The sequence below is a fragment of the Rhinatrema bivittatum genome, chromosome 3 (genome assembly GCF_901001135.1).
Source record: "Rhinatrema bivittatum chromosome 3, aRhiBiv1.1, whole genome shotgun sequence".
NCBI classification, from domain to species: Eukaryota; Metazoa; Chordata; class Amphibia; order Gymnophiona; family Rhinatrematidae; genus Rhinatrema; species Rhinatrema bivittatum.
Window position 1 is genome coordinate 275,271,646 of NC_042617.1, and position 20,335 is coordinate 275,291,980.

The 20,335-nt window shown below is 47.0% G+C and overlaps 1 protein-coding gene across 1 annotated transcript in view; it reads left to right on the plus strand.

Moving 5' to 3' along the window:
• The first annotated feature begins 8,187 nt into the window (after positions 1 to 8,187).
• The window catches only part of RDH5 (retinol dehydrogenase 5), a 36,249-nt gene continuing 24,101 nt past the window's right edge, over positions 8,188 to 20,335 (plus strand). Inside the window, 1 exon segment of the mRNA XM_029594688.1 lies at positions 8,188 to 8,404. The gene's annotated coding sequence lies outside the window, so the exon portion shown is untranslated.

Genomic DNA, 20,335 nt, shown 5'->3' on the forward strand with positions numbered 1-20,335 from the left:
CTCAATCAGAGAAGATGTACATGAGAAGCTAGCCAATCTTCCATGCTTTCCAGACAACTTGTTCAGTGAGAAGCTTAAGGATATGGTGGCCCAATTAAAAGAACAGAACGAAGCTGTTCAGTCTCTTTTAGCAATTTCTGATTCTCACTCTTCAAGACGCTACTAGCAGCAGTACAGGAAACCATACAAATATTTTCCGCATTACAAACCACAGCAGTTTCAACTATTCCAGCAGCCACGTACCCGGACTCAACCAGCTCCTTGTAGAAACCATCCAAGGGATAGAAAACAACAAAATCATCCCAACCCTCACTTCAAAAAAACTCCATTGTCTTTTTAAAGAACACCAAGCCACAGCCTCATCTTCCAGGGGGGGGGGGGGGGGCAGGATATCAGCCTTTGCCATGCAATGGAGTCACATCATCTCGGACCAATGGGTCCTTCATATTGTCCGTGAGCATTATCAATGGACTTTCCTATCCCATCCTCCTCTTCCATGACTTATAAACCATTTCAAAGATTCTTCTCAGTCACCTCTTCTGGAACAAGAGATACATGCCCTTCTAATTTAAAAGGCCATTCACTTGGGGCCCAAGTACCAGACAAATACGGGTTACTACTCCCCACTACTTCCTCATTCCAAAACGCTCAGGGGCTCTCTGCCCAATTCTTGATCTACACTACCTAAACAAATATCTTCAGAAAAAGAAATTCAAGATGACTTCCCTCAAACTTGTACTCCCTTTCATTCAGGAGAACAACTGGATGTGCTTTTAGACCTCAAGGATGCTTACACCCACATTCCAATACACCCCTCCTGTTGGTGATTCCTGTGCTTCCAAGTGCATTCCAGACACTACCAATGCAAAGTTCTACCCTTTGGTCTATCCTTGGCTCCCAGAGTCTTTACCACGTGACTGGCTGTGGCTCCCCTAAGGCATCAGGGGATACGCCTATTTTCTTATCTCTTGTGTCACCATCTAGTGTCTTGTGTCACCATCTAGAATCTATAATCTCCTGCCTGGAGACCCTGGCATTCTTCATCACCTACAAGAAATCAATACTCAAATTGACTCAGATTTTGCAATTTATAGGAGCCAGAATAGACTCGATCCAAGCTCAAGTCTTCTTTCCGCAAGAAAGGAGCAATCATCTTCATCACTTCTGCACGGACTTGCTCCTCAATTCAAGGATCATGGCCCATCAAGTACTAGTATTGCTAGGTCACATGGCAGCAGCTATCCATGTACTATCTCACACTTGTCTTCACATGCGCCGTCTACAAAGGGGACTAAAAGCGCAATGGACCCAATATCTTCAACCAATGTCCACTCAGATAACCATATCAAACTCCATGAAGGAGGATATTAATTGGTGGTTAAATCCAGAAGTCTTAACCATTGCCTCACCTCTTCGAGATCCCACCCACACTCTCATATTAACCACAGACGGTTCCACTCAAGGTTGGGGAGCGCATCTACTCCATTACAAGACACAGGGTCAATGGTCGAAAGATGAACTTGCTTCCCAAATAAATCTGTTGGAACTCAAGCCCATGAGATATGTCTTAATGACCTTTACACATCTCCTACGAGGTCATACTGTCATGATTCACACAAGCAATCAAGTTGCCATGTTTTATGTAAACAAGCAAGGATGGTCAGGTTACTGGGTTCTGTGCAGAGAGGCAGTATGGATCTGGGAATGGACCCTCAATTCAATAACCTTGAGAGCCACATACTTAGCAGGAATAGTGAACATCTTAGCCCACTATTTCAGCAGCAGGTTTCATCCCCATGAATGGTTTCTCAAGCCATCAGTAGCAGACCAAATCTTTCTATACTGGGGTCGGCCTTGGCTAGATCTTTTTCCCACAGAACAAACCCAGAAGGTTCCTCAGTTTTGTTCCATACGGCCAAGCCATCTGAGGAGGACACAAGATGCCTTTCCAATGTCATGGTCAATAGGTCTCCTTTATGTGTTTCCTCCGCTTCCTCTCATCTCAAGAACAGTTCAGGAAATGATACGAGACAAAGCTCATATAATACTCATAGCAGCCACGTGGCCGAGACAACCCTGGTTTGCTTATCTAGTGCAGTCGTCTGAGACCGATCCCTTAGATCTCGGTCAAAACTCGGATCTCTTGACTCAGGAGGGAGGATCTCTTCTGCACCCTCTTCACTCCTCCCTCCACCTGATAGCCTAGATGTTGAGCCTGAGGCTTTACAAAGTTTAACACTTTCAGCAGATAGCCAGTGAGTTATCATAGCAGCAAGAAACCATCAACCAGATGCAATTATTCCTTTAAATGGAGAAGATATGCTGACTGGTGTCAGAGTTGATACATTAGCCCTTTCTCCTCTGCACCCATAGAAATCCTTTCCTACTTACTACATCTGTCTAACGTGGGGTTAGCAATATCATCAATTAGAGTTCATCTAAGTGCTATTGCTGCTTATCACAAAAGGATCAAAGACACTTCATTAGCTTCTCATCCATTAGTTTCATGTTTTATGAAAGGACTTTTTAATCTTCATCCTCGAATTTGCAAACCTTCAGTGCCCTGGGATTTGAATGGGGTCTTATCTGCTCTAATGTGAGCCCCTTTCGAACCACTTCAGTCTCTGCATTTGAAGTATCTCACTTAGAAAGTGGTTTTTCTCATAGCAGTCACCTCAGCCCGAAGAGTCCGTGAGCTGTGGACATTAGTTCACTTTTCTCCCTACTTGCAGTTTTACCATGGCAAATTCGTACTCAGGACTCATCCCTGGTTTCTGCCTAAAGTAGTTTCAGCTTCTCACATTAATCAAGACATTTCATTACCCATCTTCTTTCTCAAACCTCACAGGAACAGAAGAGAATCACTGCTCCATACTTTGGACTGTAAAAGAGCTTTGGCTTACTATAAACAAAGAACTCTGCCTCACCATCAGCCTCACAACTGTTGGTCTCATTCAACCCTAACTCGCTAGGAGTGGCAGTTTCAAAGAGAATAATCTCCAACTGGATCACGAATTGCATTTTCTGTCACTCCTCAGCACAACTACCCTTATCCACTTCAGTCACTGCTTATCAGGGGCGGGCCACAATATCCTCTGGGGTGCATCTCTGTAATGTTTCTATAGAAGACATCTGTAAAGCGGCTACTTGGTCATCAGTACACACCTTTACCGCACATTAGTGCCTTGACCAACTATCAGCTTCAGACAGTGGTCTTGGAAGAGCAGTTATATCAAGTATGCTTGGCCGATGAGACATATCCACGGGGAAGTAGGGGAAAAAAAAACCAACTCAAGCCAAGTTTTCTTTTTTCCTTTGGGTTTGGGACTCCCAAATACCATGGCTACTTCAGCCTGCTTATTGACGGAAAAAAAGCAAGTTTGCTTACAGTAAACTGTGTTTTCCGTAGATAGTAGGATGAATTAGCCTCCCTCCTCCCTGGACATGTCTCCTGTCACAGCTTTTCCATTTTTCTGCTGTCTTCTAGCTTTCTCACTAACTGAAGAGACCAGGCTCGCGCTTTGCGCAGGAAGCACCACACAGGAACAGCAGTTCAAAAACTAGCTTGGAGATGTGGATGTCTGCCAGAGCCCTGTCGTGATGACGTCACTCACATAGCATGGCTAATTCATCCTGCTATCTATGGAAACCACGGTTTACAGTAGGCAAACTTGCTTAATCTCTCCTTGCACAAGATGCTAGTTGTGGAAGAGCTCACAATTTCTGCAGTTCTACCCTCTCCCAGCAGGAGCTGCTCTAGGGCATTTGGGGGGGGGAAGCTTCTGCATTTTCAACTTCTCTTAGCAGGAGGTGCTGTGAGAAATGGTGTAGAAGTGCTGCTAGTGGGGGAGCTCATAGCTCCTGCAGTCTCAGCTTCTCCCAGAGGATGGTGCTGGAAGAGGGTAGCATAAGGCTTATGGCATTGCTCGGTCCTGTGACCAACGGTCTTACTCTCCCTTTTCTCTTTGTGGGGGATAGTGACAGAACTGCAGACTGTTCAGTGCTGCCCCTTTAATCCAGACCTACATACAGCTGGCACAAGATTTGTGAAAATCCTTTTTAGCCCTCAAATCCAATTCTAAGAATCCTTTGTGTTGCCTAAACAAAAGAACCTTTTACTTTTAAACAATTTAAATCTGTTTCTTCATGTAGTAGTTCATCCACAGACCGTATGCCTATTAATCCATAATATAGCACATGTACTAAAGCAGCTGTGCCCTCTCCCCTTCATTCTAGCTAGGCTACTGCAAGCACAGCAGGAACTCTATTATGTGAACACTTCTTTTTTTTTTTTTTTTTTCTATTTTCAGATTTTCACAAAATTACATCATGAAACTATTCATTAATGAAATACGGTACATATTCTGGAATACAACATATATATAATGTAGCACACAATTCTATTTGGAAAACAAATTACCTTTCATATACATTCCTAAATATAAGAATTCAGGGCAAGTAAGTAAGATGAACGAAAATAGACATATTTTACTACATTAAAATAGGAATTAGGTAGGTGAGCAAAGCACTTAAATTTAGTCAGTTACTCTGCAAGATTTTCTACGGGGTGTCCTACCAAGAAATCCCTCAACTGAATAGGGTCAAAGAAAACATAATTATTCCCTTTATAACTTATGCAGCACTTACAAGGAAATTTTAATACAAACTGGGCACCTAAATTAAGTACCCTCTGTTTCATAACTAGGAATTCCTTCCTTCGTTGTTGAGTACTTTTAACTATATCGGGGTAAATCCATAATATGAACACTTCTTTTAAGGGCCTCTCTACATTTTAAGGGTATCCAGCTCCTCTTCTAGCATGATTTTGCAGCAGTAGATCTAAACTGGGGGTTGTCTTGTGTCCCTGATATAATCAGGGAGCGCAAGAGGTTAAACCAAGCTACAGATGGACAGGAATGGTGGTGCTCTTGCAAAGAGCCCAGGGTGGTGTGGGACTGCTGAAGAAGAGGGTGGGTGCGGTAGAAGAAAACAATTTTTTTTTCTTCACCTGGAAGTTTCCTCCTGCTATGTGGTGCTTCCAGCTCAATCAGAATCAAGGCTGATAGCTGGCACCATGAGTCTTCATTCACCTCTACTCAGGAATATTTTGTCCCTATTTTATATTCCCTGCCCTTCCACACACACACCACCCCCCCCAATAATGTACGTAGTCAGAACATTGCAGTGATGTTCCTGGGGTGGGGGCCATGCACCAGGGCTCCTTCTGGAACGCTGCAGGCACTGAGCGTGAATCTGGCCACTAGGTGTTGCTCTTGAGCAATGAGCATGATTTCCTTCCTGCCAAAGGCTGTGGACACTACTTCTGCAACATCCCCAATTGCAGTTGACCCATGTAGTGGAAGACCCAACTAGAGGAATCTTATTCTAACTTACCAAATGGCCCAGGAGCCCTCTTTCTTCACTGGCACCTGCACGTTTCTATACAGGTGTGTTTCCCTTTTTTGTGTTGGTGAGAACTGCCATAGGAAGAACCAGTAACTCCTTATTTGGTGCTGACACCCCCCACACATGCATTCCCTTATTCCACCAGTGTTTCTGTGGCCATTTGCAGTGAGATGATAAACATATCCATAGGTGGATGCCCTCTGACCTATATTGGCCTGCGCACTTGACAGTTATACTCTGGGCTGCACAGAGAGAAGCATAACCAGCAGGAAAAAGGAGGTGGTGGTGCCCTTGAGCAGGCATTGGTGAGGCCTCACCTGGAATACTGTGTTCAGTTTCGGAGGCCGTATCTCAGAAAGGAGAGAGACAAGACAGAAGCTGTCCTGTGAAAGGCAACCAAAATGGTGTGGGATCTGCGCTAAAAGACATGAGATGAGACTTGAGGACCTAAATATATATTCCTTAGAGCAATATGTCCCAACTTTTTCAAGCCCAAGGGATGCCTCCATTAACAAAAATGATGTGTGGCACATCAGCCTCCATGGTACAGGCAATGTGGGAATTGAGAGGAATCATATGGTCAAAAGAAGAGTTAGAAAAGCACTAAAATTTTTTTTTTTTTTTTTTTTAACTTTTATTTAACTCATGCCTTATTAATGATAGCTCCAGGTGAGTTACTTTCAGATACAATAGGTATTTCCTAAAATAAAAGCCCCACCAGTCTCTCTGCCAAATCTTAAAACAAAGGGAGAGAAGGGACAGAGACACACAGGAACTTATCACAATGGAGCAGTTCCTTCTATACAGAAGGGCAGGAGAAGGGAGATGGCAGTGTGATAGGAGCAGCTGGCTCAGTTAATTTCTTTGGCTGCTGCATCTGGCTGCCAGAGCTCCTCCACTGCTGCTGCTTCTGATACTCTGAGTGAGTCACACCCAGCCCTGGGCGCACTCTCTCCCTGTCTTGCTGAAGCTGGGGATAAGACAGGGGCTGGAAGAACTCAAAAGAGGAAGATGAGGAGGTGCAGTGTGTGCTGCTGCACAAAGTGTGGGCTAAGCTATCCATGCCCTGCATGCTGCCCATTAATTATGGCACTCAGGGGCTCATGCTATGGTTAGGAAAAAGAGGCAGGCATGATTATTGATTACACGTGTTCTCGGAAAGGAGCTCCAGCATGTTTAAGAGCCACTGCTGGTGTTTCTTGTTGCAGTGAGGCACGCTGAGGGCAGAGCCCAGATGCTGGCCTGGATCTGAGCATCAGGCAGTATTGATTTTTCCATGTTACACCTGCTCAGGTCTGAAGGCACATCTGTGCCCTAGAAGAGAGGGGGATATGATACAGTCTTCTACATCCCTGAAAGGTCAATTATTCACATAAACCAGTGGAAGAAAATGCACAGGACTAGGGGTTATTTTATTTATTTTCTATTTATATTCCATCTTTCAGGCACTTCACAGTGGATCACATTTAATCACTACAATTATTTCCCTGTCCCCAGAGAGCTCACATGATAGGAAGCTCCAAGGGGGGAAGACTGGAACAATGTCAGGAAATACTTCATCACAGAAAGGATAGTGGATGCCTGGAAGGCCCTTCCAGAAGAGGTGGTGAGGACAAAAATGGTAACAGAATTACGGGCTGTGGGTTAAACACAGAGGATCCTTAGTGGCTACAGGAAGAAAATAAAGAACTGAAGTGACTGGTGGTAATTTTGGTGTTACGTTTATGCACTAAGCAGCAGTTACAGCTCTCAACACCTTGCTGGGTGGACTGGATGGACCTTTTCGTCTTTATCTGCCATCATTTATGATAAACCAGGGACCTTCCACATGCCAGAACTCAGCACTGCCACCAGGCCAGCCCATGGGCAAGCACTTTTTAATTAGTTGGCCAGCCTGGGGGCGTGACCGAGGCATCCGAACCAGCCTCCGGGCTGGGGAATGGCGCAGGAAGATCCTCTGCAGAAAGCGTACCTGCCGAAACAGGCCTCGGAGGGAACTATTTTTCCGGCCCCCCCCCCCCCCCACCTTCCCCTCCCTTCCCCTCCTAACCCAACCCCCAGCCCTAACTAAATCCCCCCCCTACTTTTGTGCAGAAAGTTACGCCTGCCTAACTTGCACGCGCCGGCAGCCTGCCGGCGCGCCATTCTCCAGCCCAGGGGCTGGTTCAGATGCCTCGGTCACGCCCCCGGGCTGGCACCACGGCCCCACACCCAGAACACCCCCAAATGCCGCACCGCCCCCGACACACCCGACACACCCAGACATGCCCCCCAAGCAAAGCCCCGGGACTTGCGCGCGTCCCAGGGCTTTGCGCGCGCCGGCGTCCTATGCAAGTCCCCTGTGTGCGTAATCCAGCTGGATTTACGCACGCAGGGCTTTTAAAATCTGCCCCAATGTTTCCTATTACGTCAGTCCCTGTATGAGAGCAGAGTAACTCCACCTTGAAGGCAGGGGTGCAGTAGCTGACAGGAAGCCTCCCTTGGGCAGGACCAGATTTAAGATTACGGTGCCCGTAGGCAGAGAAGTGGGGGTTGGGGGGGTTTTTGCCCCAGGAAATCAGAGGGCAGCTGGGGAATCCAAGTTTTCGGGCACTTTCAGAATTTGGTGCCTTGGACATGTGCCTGTGTTGCCTGTGCCTAAATCCAGCCCTGCTCGCAAGCAGAGGATTTGTCCCAGTGGCAATTGCAGTTAACCTGGATCCTGCTGCCAAGGCCTGCGAGTAGAATAAAGTGTTAACACTCAGTCTCCGCCTCCCGCTCCCATACTATAACTGGTTTGCTGAAATCTCTGCTCTCACTCTCCTGGACTTTGGTTGAAAACAGATTATTTCCCACCCTCTATGCTGAGGCACAAAAGGCAATTAAAAGAGACAAGACTACAAAAATAAAACAACCAAACCCAGAAGCCTTTCTGGACAGGCTGAGATCCCCAAGAGGACTGACCCTATCTGCAGTGTGATTTCAGGCTCTCAGGCACACAGGGAGAAAGAGCTCTGAGGTAAGCACAGAGAGTCTGCACTTAGATCTCCTGTGAGAAGCTCTCACTCCAGGAGACTCCTGATGAGCTGCACAATTAACGCTTCTTTTTCTTCAGGATGGAGGCGTCAGCTGCAGTGCATGGGAAAATTACACCAGGAAGCAGAATTCCAGTGTTTGTCGCTTCACAAAAAAAAAAAAAAATAGGGGGGAAGTAAACTCCAAGGAAAGTGGTGAGAGAAAGCTGGGCTTGTTTCCCTGCTGGTTAGAGTGTGCAGCCTGCCTTTCCTGATAACTCTCTGCTGGCGGCTGCAAGCTGAAGGGTATTTTTCTTAAACCAGGGATGGTGGCTGGGACTTCACAAGGCAGGGCATTCATCCACCAAGCCCTGTATCCTCTTCATTACTTAAAGAAACTTCCAGCTATTTCTCAACAAGTTTTGATCAATTTGATCTCATGTTAAATTGAAATCTTGACAAATTTTCTACCAGCTTCCAAAAATGCTAATTAGTTTTGGTCCATTTTCTCACTTTCAGGCCGATACTGTAAAGTTGCGCGGAAAAGGGGCGCTCAGTGTTGAGGGCCCGCTTTCCTATCGCGCGCCCAGCCACCTCTCCTGGACGCGCGATGGAATATTTAAATGAGGGGTCACGCTAAAAGGAGGCGCTAGGGACAATTGCGCACCCCTAGCGCCTCCTCGGCAGTGGGTGGCGAGGGGAGGTGGCTGTCAGCGGGTTAGGAAAACGGGATGCTCGATTTTACGAGCGTCCGTTTTCCTAACCGATGCACAGCCATGGGTTAGGAAAATGTACGCTCGCTAGCTGAGCATCCCTTTTCCTAACCTGACTGCAGGCACTTTTTTTTTAAACTTTTTAAAAAAATTATTTTTAACCTTTTGGCTCCTCCAACTTAATATCGCCACAATATTAAGGGGTTGTAGATGCACATCCAAAACGCACGTCCAACTGCACGTTAAACAGTGCGCTCAGCTGAGCGCGCCTTACTGTATTGGCCTGTTTCTCTTAATCAGAGAAAATGAGAAATCTAGGGATTACAAGACAATCTTTGGTTGCACCCCTGGCTCTGCAAATTTTGTATTGGAATTGCTCCAGAGCTAATGTAGAAGCCGAGATTTGGATAGTAAGTAAAGACCTGCTAATGCCTGCCCATGCCCCTCAGATTTCACCTGCTGAGAGTCTGAGATTATGTCTGCCCCACCAGCTCTGGCTGAATGTCCAGAGGGGAAGTCAGCAGTGAGCAGCGAGTAGGAAAGTTTGGTTGGTTTTTTTTAAATTTTTATTCCACCTTTCAGGCACTTCAAAGTGAATTACATTCAGGTACTGGAGGTGCTTCCCTGTCCCTAGAGGGCTCATAATCTAAATTTGTACTTGAGGCAATGGAGGATGAAGTGATTTGCCCAAGGTCTCAAGGAGTGGCAATGGGATTTGAATCCTGGCTTCCCTGGTTTGTAGCCCGCTGCTCTAATCACTAGGCTACTCTAAAACAAAGGTGGAAGAGGCTTAGTTTCTCTACCCGAGAGCTGGTTTCCTTACCTTATTCTACCACTCCGTTCCTTTCTTCTTTTAGATATAAAAAGAAAACAAACTTAGTTGACAACTTTTTACCCAGCTTAAAATACTTAGCCAGCTGCACTGGCAACATCAAAGACATCCTCAGTCCGGGTATGCTGGATTTCAGAGGGTTTGAAAACAGGGGTTATGCAGGAGTCCCATGGTACATGGCTGTGTGTCTTGCCAGACTTGGGAAGACTTCCTCTCATTTTACACCTAAGGGGTAAATAAGAGCCTCCTTACTTTCAAAAGCACAAGGTTCTTCAGAGGGAGCAGAGACCCTCCTCCCAGGCCTTCAGGGGTTGTTTCTGAGGAGAGCAAGTCTGTGGCTCTGAGCTGCTCCTCGTGGTCAAAGCTCACCAGTGGCTACGGCAAGGCTGCCCGAACCTGTCCTGTGAACCCTACAGCTAGTCTGGTTTTCAGGTTATTTGCAAGGAATATGCACCTGGTAAATTTGAATATACTGGGTCTCCAATGTAGGCGATCCATACCTGGGAACTCTCCGGATGCCTCCCCAACCCTGCACCCCCACCCCATCAACTCTGGAAATTTGCATCAATTATTTGGTCTCCAGGGAAACACTGAAAAGTTCCCAGATTCTGTTTACTTCTCCAGCCAATCCCCTTCAGTAAGCTAGCAGATAGGGGAGCACAGATGGCGGGTGCTAGCTTTTTTGCTGCCCTAGGCGAACAATTACTGTGCTGCCTTCCTCCCCACCATTTATTCAGTCTCTCTCCCAGGCCCACCAAAAAAAAAACAAACAGCTCCCTCCAGCAATGTAAACTTTCAAAACTGACATCTCCCCACCCCCCAGCTTTTCACCACCTCCCCAGGAACCTCTGGCCGGTGCAAGGGTAATTAGGTGCCCTAGGTGAACCTTATAGCCTTGTGCTCACACCCTCACCTTGGCCCTCTCCACATACACAGTTAAGAATCATGTATTTATAATAGATTTTATGTGAAAAAGAACAAAGTACAGTCTTCTGAGGTAAAAATATCACTTATATTTACATGCACTGCTGTAGTGCCAACCAGAAATCTCTTCAAAAGAGATACTTGGAACCCATATGGTATTAGGCCTATTAAAAGTGTGTTAGATATGTGCTTGACCTCCAGAAAGCCATGAGTAAACTGAGTTAAAAATGCATTTCCTAGCGTGTAGACAGATGGACTCAGGACCAGTGGGTTATGCTCTCCTGTCAGCAGATGGAGACAGAGCAAGCTGACATCACAGTATATATATAACCCTGCAGTGACCCCAGCTTGCCAGTATTCTCCATCTCCAGCAGATGGTGGATGTGCATCTCCCTGTGGGGATTGCTGTGAATTTTGGAAGGAGAATTTTAAATTGAGAAACAAAAGCCCCCGCTCTCCTACGGTGATACCTAAAGGTCCCTCCCCCAGTTGAGAAATTCCTGAGGTGATTTCCATGGTCCCTCAGAGGTGTGCCTTGGTCCAGTAGTTGGTTCCCGGTGTGGACTTAGCTGCTTGTGCAACTGAAAGGCAGCGGGTGCAGGAGGCCAAATGCAGCGGTGACAACAATTGCCCTCTCCCCCCGCAGCCAGAGACCGTCTCTGTACTCACCTGGTAAGCACTGAGCTCCTGTAAATTAAAAAACAAACAAACAGAAAACAAAAAAAAAAACCAGAAGTTTTACTTACAGATAAAGCTAGGGGGTTTTAGGCCTTCCTTCAGTCTCTGCTCAGCTCGCCATACCGAAGTTGTTCCTGCTCCCATTGGAGTTAAGGGACCTGGGTAGCCTGGCGGGTTGAGCGTTTCTGATGGACTAGGCCCCGCATTCAGGCTTTTCTCTGTGCACCAAGTGGTAGGCCGTGGCAGAATTTTCGCGTGCTCCTGTGCATGTCTTACTACCCTCTACAGGTCAGTGTGCGCAATGCATCGGCTCTGCACACAGATTGTGCATGCCATGTTAGGCGTGACTTTTGTACGCATAACTTCTTTGAGCATGGTAATCCACTCTAGCTAGGCGCACTAGTTGGCGGGTGCCTTTCCGCGCTTACTTCAGGGGCGCCTGAAATTTGTGCGCGCAATTTTTCAAACGCGAGCCATTTGAACGCATAGTTACTGCTGCTCATGGTGCCGGTAAATAAGCCTGTCATATTAGGGCTTCTCAGCCCGACCTGTCTTCTAACATGTGTCAGCGCTGTTTGGATGCGCAGAGAGAGTTGTCTTCCTCGGATTTTGCTAAGCCTGGATCTTTCCACTCTGATGATGCCTGGTTCCGGTGTCGGCTATAAGTGCGCCAGATCTTGGTACTCCCAGACTGGTTCTCTTCTGCAGAAGCTGGCAGGTCAGTTGGGTCTGCTCCAGTACCTTTTGGGTTTGGTCTGGACCCGGCTGCTTTTTTGTGTGTGGAGTTTTTTCAGGGTTTACAAGCCTTTGTACAGGTGCAGTCCTCCACTTTGCCCACTTCTGTCAGGTCGAACCCTCAGCCAGTGGCCCCTTCCTCTTCAAATCCTATGGTTAAGCGCCGTGGCACACCTCGGTTCACCACAGGTATCCCAGGTGGGGACCCGGTTGGCACAGATGATGAGGCGGATCCGGATTCTTTGGAAAATGGGGAAATTCCTCCTGGTTTGGAGCTGTATCAAACCATATTGCAGTTCTTTCATAAAGATGAACTACCGGCCCTGATTTCCCAGACCTTGAAGATTCTGGGAGTCCCTGGGGCAGAGTCTATGTCAGAGCCAAGAAAGAATCCCATTTTGGTTTCCTTTCGTAAAGCCTCTTGCTTTTTCTTGTTATGGAGGCCATTCAAGAATTGATTGATCTTGAATGGGATACCCCAGAGGTATTGGAAGGCCTACACCCTCTGGATCCAGCTATGTTGGAACATTTACATTTTCCCAAAGTGGATGCACTTGTCTGCACCGTCTCTAAATGAATGACTATCCCCGTGGAGGGAAGAGTGGCCTTGAAGGATGTGCATAATAGGTGGATTGAGTCTATCCTTAAGCAGGTCTTTGATGCAGTGGCTAAGTCCTTGCAGATTGCTGCAAGTTGTGCTCTTGTGACACGTTCTTGCTTGCTTCTCTCTCAGGAGGTGGATGATTCAATGGTGCATTTCAGAGCAGTTATAGAACCCACACCGCCTTTTTGGCAGAAGCAGGCTGTGATTTTGTCCATACCTCGGCCAGAGGAGTGGCTTCGGTAGTAGCAGTCAGTTGTCATCTGTGGTTGCAGAATTGGTCAGCTAACGCAATCTCCAAGGCTAATCTTATGAAAATGGCCTTTAATGGCTCACTCTTCTTTGGGAACGAGCTGGAAAAGTTGGCCAGTAAGTGGTGTGAATCTTCAGTACCCCAGTTATTGGAGGATAAGAAGCAATTACAGCGCCCCCTTTTCTGTGAGGGGTCGTCTCAGAGGCTCAAAGCGTTTTTGTCCTTACAGGAAACTACTTTTCAGAGGACTCGGCCTTTTTTTAGGTCTCAGTACTTTTGTCCCCATCAGTCCAAGAGAAGACCAGGCTTGGGCGGTGGCCACTCCCAAGTTTCTCAATGAAGGTTTACTGATCCACCTTCAGGAGGAGGAGTTAGGAGGATGCCTATCTCTCTTTTATCAGAGGTGGGTTGAGATCACGTCGGATCAATGGGTCCGGGAAGTAATATGGGAAGGCTATACATTGGAATTTCGCAGCATTCCTCAGGACGTGTTCATGGTGTCTCCTTGTCACTCCCTGCAGAAGAAGCAAGCGGTGGAGTCTACGTTTCTGAGGCTCCTGCGGCTGTGAGCTGTGGTTCCCGTGCCTGCGTCTCAGGAAAATATGGGGTGCTATTCCGTTTATTTTGTGGTGCCCAAGAAGGAAGGTTCCTTTTGTCCCATCCTGGACCTCAAGAGTGTCAATTGTCATCTGCGGGTGGAAACCTTACGCTCTGTGATAATGGCCGTACAGTTGGGAGAATTTCTGACCTCCCTGGATCTGTCCGAGGCTTACCTTTATATTCCCATCCATTTGGAACACCAACATTTTAAGGTTTAAGGTTTATTTGTGCTTATATATCGTCTCGGCGTAGCCTTCACAGCGGTTAACATAGCAATAAAATACAATAAAAGAAAATTACAAACAATAATAATAATAGAAGGTAAAATTTAACAAGTAGGAATAAAAGATATCTTAATAAAATAATGTGTGAAGCCATAAATATTAAACCAATAAATACTAAAAACATAAAACATGCTTTAAGTATTGAGGTTAATAAAAGTCAGAGCCACCTGTGATTGTACAGTTACATTTTCTGCACTTTGTGATGCTGGGGTCACCATTATCAGTTTCGGGTGCTGCCCTTTGGTCTGGCCACCACCCCAAGAACATTTTCCAAGGTCATGGTGGTCATTGCGGTGGCATTGAGAAGAGATGGAATCCTGGTGCACCCACACTTGGATGACTGGCTGATTCGAGCCAAGTCTTTGGGAGAGAACAGCTGGTGACCAACAAGGTGATCTCCCTGTTGCGGGAGCTCAGTTGAGTGGTGAACCTGACCAAGAGCAGCCTCAGACCTTCTCAGTTGTTGGAGTATCTGGGAATTCAATTCGACATGAGGCCAGGCAAGGTCTTTCTGCCAGACACACGGATACAAAAGTCGATGTCTCAGGTACGTCAGTTGGTGAACACTATCCGCCTGACAGTGTGGAGCTATCTACAGGTGCTCGGTTTGAAGGCGGCAAATCTGGAAGTGGTACCGTGAGTGAGGGCATATATGCGTCCTCTTCAGCGCTTACTGAAACCCACAGTCTCAGGACTGTTCAGTTCGCCTCCATTTGCTGATGGAGATCTGTTGTCACCTCCAGTAGTGTATGCAGGAAGTTCATCTGAGGCGGGGAGTGTCCTTGTTCTCCCCACACTGGTTGCTTCTCAGGACAGATATGAGTATTCAAAGTTGGGGAGCTCACTGTCGGGTACTAAAGGCCCAGGGGCACTGGACGGCTGAAGAGGCTCTCTGCAACATCAATCTCCTGGAAACCTGGGTGGTCAGGTTGGCATGCTTGCAGTTCAGTCACAGGCTTCTGGAACAGGCAGTCCACATGATGTCAGACAATGCCACAATGGTGGCCTACATCAATCGTCAGGGAGGAACTAAGAGCCAGCAAGTGTCACAGGAAATAGACCAACTTATGGGATGGGTGGAAGGACATCTTCAGATAATCTCAGCCTCCCACATAGCAGAAAAAGACAACATAAGAGCAGAAGTTCTTAGCAGGGAGAGTCTGGACCCAGGAGAATGAGTGTTGTCTGCAGAGGCATTTCAGCTGATAGTGGATCGCTGGGACCTTCTGTCCCTAGACCTGCTGGCGACTTCTCACAATGCGAATGTTCCTCGCTTCTTCAGTCACAGAAGAGATTGGTGCTGTCATACAGATTTGGCTGGAAGACGAGTTACTTTATGTCTTTCCTCCATGGCCCTTGCTGAGTCTGGTCATTCGCAGAATTGAGGTTCACAGGGGACTAGTACACCTGGTGGCTCTGGATTGGCCCAGGCATCTGTGCTATGCGGACTTCTGAAGACTCCTGGTGGAGGACCCTCTTCGTCTTTCACAGCACATGGATCTGCTGCAGCAGGGGCGGTTTATTCACCAGGATCCAGCTCACTTCTGTCTTATGGTTCATCCCTTGAAAGGGCTCGCCTGTTGAAGCATGGATATTCTTCTGCGGTAATTGCTATCGTGCTCCACGCTTAGAAGTTCTCCACTTCTCTAGCGTATGTGCGGGTCTGGAGAGTGTTCGAGGCTTGATGCGAGGAGCGTGGTGTTCTTCCTCAGTCAGTTAAGATCCCGCTTATTTTGGACTTTTTGCAGGATGGGTTGACTAAAGGATTGACCCTTAATTCCTTGAAGGTTCAAGTTGTGGCTCCTACATCTTGCAGAGGCATGGTGAATGGTGTCACCTTGTCATTCCATCCTGATGTGGCCCGCTTCTTGAAAGAGGTAAAGCACCTTCGGCCTCCCTTGCGGTTGCCAGTTCCGTTCTGGAGTCTTAACCTGGTGCTGGATTTTTTAGCAGGCCCTGCGTTTCAACCACTGCACAACCTTTCCTTGCGGTTATTGACCCTGAAAACAGTGTTCCTGGTGGCTGTACGTTCTGCGCGTCATTTTTCTGAGGTGCAGGCCTTGTCTTGCCGGGAGCCTTTCATTTGAGTGACTTGCAGCTGCGTACTGTTCCATCCTTCTTGCCTAAGGTGGTTTCAGAATTTCATCTGAATCAGTCCATTTCCTTGCCAGCTCTGGATAAGGTCAGGAACGCGGAGGAGTATAGCCTTCTGCATTTCTTGGATGTTAAGAGGCTTGTTGTGCGCTATCTAGAGGTTTCTTTTTGGAGGTCAGATCGCCTGTTTGTCCTTCATGGTGGAAGGAAGCAAGCGAACCAGCTCCGTGGGCTACGATAGCTCGCTGGATTAAGGAGGTGATCACGGCCGCGTGGTGTGGATGCTGAGAAGCCATTGCCTGCTCAGGTTAGGGCTCATTCCACTAGGGGCTCAGGCAGTGTCATGGGCGGAGGTTCGTTTGTTGTCTCCTGTTGAGACCTGCCGAGCTGCGACGTGGTCCTCCTTACACATTTTTTCCAGGTTTTATCGTCCGGATGTGCAGGCCCGGGAGGTCGCAGCCTTTGCAAGTGCGATGTTGCCTGGACTGCGGGCAGCCTCACGCCCTGCTCAGGTGTAGCTTTGGTACTTCCCACTGGTCCTGAGTCCATCTGTCCACACGCTAGGAAATGGAGAAATTACTTACCTGATAATTTTGTTTTCCTTAGTGTAGACAGATGGACTCAGCTTCCCGCCCTCAGCTGCCAACTGCTTGTGTTCAGGGTCCTACTGTGGGAAACGAATCCCAAGGGAATAAGGTAAAGGTTCATCCAGTCCCTAGATTCTTATGTGAGTTCAGTGTTTTCTTGTTGGTTGAGTACAGTTATGGTTGCCAGTGTTTAATCAAGTTTTTTGCTAGTCTGTTCACAGTTGCTTTTGAAGAGAATACTGGCAAGCTGGGATCACTGCAGGAGTATATATATACTGTGACATCAGCTTGCTCAGTCTCCACTTGCTGGCAGGGGAGCATAACCCACTGGTCCTGAGTCCATCTGTCTAAACTAAGGAAAACAAAATTATCAGGTAAGTGATTTCTCCAATATAATAAACCTCCCATACCAAAACAACATCAATTGCCAGTACTCAAACAGTATTAACCCCACCTATGGAAAAGCAACACTGCAAATATTATATCAGGCTCTAAAACACCAATACACCTATTAGGAGAATACCTAACCTCAGTCACACATGCAGAACACAAACAGACCCTCACCGAATGCAGAATAGAGCAACCATAAAGTATAAATAGAAATATACAGGCAAAATTTGAACTGGAAATCGCAACAAGCCAAACTGGATGCAGTGCAACAATGGAAAACAGAACCATCACCATTCCTCAAAACATCAAACAATAAAATCAAGAAATTTAATAAATAATTATCATAGTAAAAACAAACTAATAAAAAGAATATTTCCAAAACAGCTTATGAATAGAAGATTAAATAATTAAAAACTCATATACAATTTTTTTTATTTTTCCCAAACACTAATAAAATATTTCAAAACAGCAGACACATCAAAAAACATCCAAAAATTCATGTTCTCCATATCTGGGAACTTTTGATTTCCAGTCACCTTGAGAGTGCTGTAGATTACTGACATGCTGTCACACAGACACACACACACTCCCTTGCTCACACACATGCTCATATACAACCACACACTACCTTGCTCACAAATATGCACACACAGACGCTCCCTCATTCACACACATACTCTCACACATACACATGCTCCCTCACTCAATTATGTGCTCTCACACAAACACACACATACATGTTTCTTCTCTAACACACATTTCCTCACTCACAGTCATGCTCCTTCTCATACACATACACACACCCACACACATATTCCTTTACTCACACATATGCTTTCACACACATGCATGCTCACTTGTTCTCATACATGCTCACACACACACACTCCGTATCTCACACACATACTGTCACACACATTCTGCCTCACATACTTGTCTCACACACAGACACACACACACCTGGCCCCTCCAGCTCTTCTTTGTTTGTGGTCGGCGTCAGCCCCAGGCCCTCCTCCTCACTTCAGCAGCCGACAGGTTGGGATCTACCACCAGCCCCGTGTCCTCCCCTTTATGTCAGCCACCTGGCAGTTAGGATCTGCCATGCAACCTGTGATCTGATTTCCACCATGAGACGCAATCAACATTGACTTCTCTGTAGCTTCCTCTTTATCTCAGCTTTCCGGTGAGTTGGGATCTGCCGGGAGGCCTCGTCATCCTCGCAGCTCAGAATCTCCTCTTTATCTCCGCTGCCCGAGTGGTTGGGATCCACTGGGCAGTCCCGGGGCTTTGTCTTCTTCATGGCCCGTGGATGCCACTTTTCTGGGCTGCCCAGGTGGTTTGGATCAGCGGATGACCTGCTGCCTCCACTTGACTGTGGCCTCCAGGCCACCACCACCACCTCCCTGTGCAAGTGCATGAGGCCTAAGCACAGATACTGCAGGCAGTATGTGGGAAGAAGCTGCAGCTGTGATTCCAGGGCTTAGGACTCAGCTGAGGTAAAGTGTGCTCAAGTTTGTGAGCTATGAGTAGGGTTGCCAACTTTTCCATAGACCAGGACTGAACACTTGAGGACCAGGGGGTGGGGTGGGGGAATGGTACCCCCCTCATTTGCATAAATTTTAGATCCTGCCAGTGAACTGCTTAAACAGTGTCTCTATGTATCTGCAGAGCCACTGGGAGCTGAGGGCTGTGCTATCCAATCACAGCATGGGAAAGGAGGCAGGATACAGCACAGCTCTCCTCCGATAGGCTCCGACCTGCTGTTCTCTTCCTCTAAGAAGCTGTGAGGGGAAAAGAAGGATCCACCTGCAAAACTGGACATTTAGCGTCCAGTCGGTACTTCTGATTGGACACAGTACAGAATGCCTGAAAACCTGGCTGTCCAGTCCAAAACTGGACAGTTGGCAACCCTAGTTCGGAGCAAGGAGCGTGCTGGGGTCAGGGAGGGAGAATGTGGATTAGCAGAGAGGGATTAGAACAGAGAAAGTTGATGGGATGAGGGTGTAACGGGGTAGACTGAGGAGTAATCTAAGGAAATATTTCTTTATAGAAAGGGTTGTGGATGCATGGAACAGCCTTCCCATGGAGGTGGTGGAGACCAGTACAGTATCTGAATTCATGAAAGCATGGGACAAGCACAGGGGATCTCTGAGGGAGTGGTAGGTATTGTATGGTTGGGCAGACTAGATAGGCCGTCATGTTTGTATGATCCGCATTATTCCTTCCTCCTACCTCCCCATCCCCCACCCCAACACTAATCAACAGCAATCTCAGAGTGACCACATCTCAGAAGTTCTCAGGTATGCTTATCTCATGCAAATTAACTGCAGATTTTGTGAAAACCAGGACCCAGAAGCCTTGGGCTAAGATAAGTGTTATTGCATGCAATAATGTAACTAGCTATAAAACCTAAAAAAGGAAGCCTCTCTCTCAGGATACAGTGTTTTGATTCAAGGAGAATCAGGGAGAACACAGCAACTCTCAAATCCTTTTCAGGCCAATACAGTATAGTGCGCTCCAACGCTTTACCCCTTATTCAGTAAGGGGTAATAGTGCATCCAAAACGCGCGTCCAACCCCCCCGAACCTAATAACGCCCGCAACATGCAAATGCATGTTGATGGCCCTATTAGTCATTCCCTCGCGATTCAGTAAGTAAAATGTGCAGCCAAGCCACACATTTTACTTTCAGAAATTAGCACCTACCCTCCGACTTAATATCATGGCGATATTAAGTCGGAGGTCCCGAAAGTTTAAAAAAGTAAAAAAAATAAAATAAAATTTGAAATTGGCTCGCGGGTTGAAAACCGGACGCTCAATTTTCTGAACCCGTGGCTGGCAGCGGGCTCGAGAACTGATGCCGGCAAAATTGAGCGTCAGCTGTCAAACCCGCTGACAGCCGACGCTCCTGTCCGAAAAGAGGCGCTAGGGACGCGCTAGTGTCCCTAGCGCCTCTTTTTACCGCTGGGCCTAATTTAAATACATTTATTTACTGTATCACTCGCACAGGAGAGCGTCCTTTGCTCGCGCTGGGAGAGCGGGCGCTCGCCCGCTCTCCTGCGTTTTTTACTGTATCGGTCTGTTTGTTAGTTAAAACCTTCACAGGCTTCGTTCAGCACTTGAAGAACTGGGAGGAACCTCAGCACTTCTAAATTTCCAACTCTCTCCTTCTCTCCCCAGGTCCTCCCAACCTCTTCCCATGCTGAGGCTTATTCAGATAGAGCAACTATCAAGTGAAAAAACATT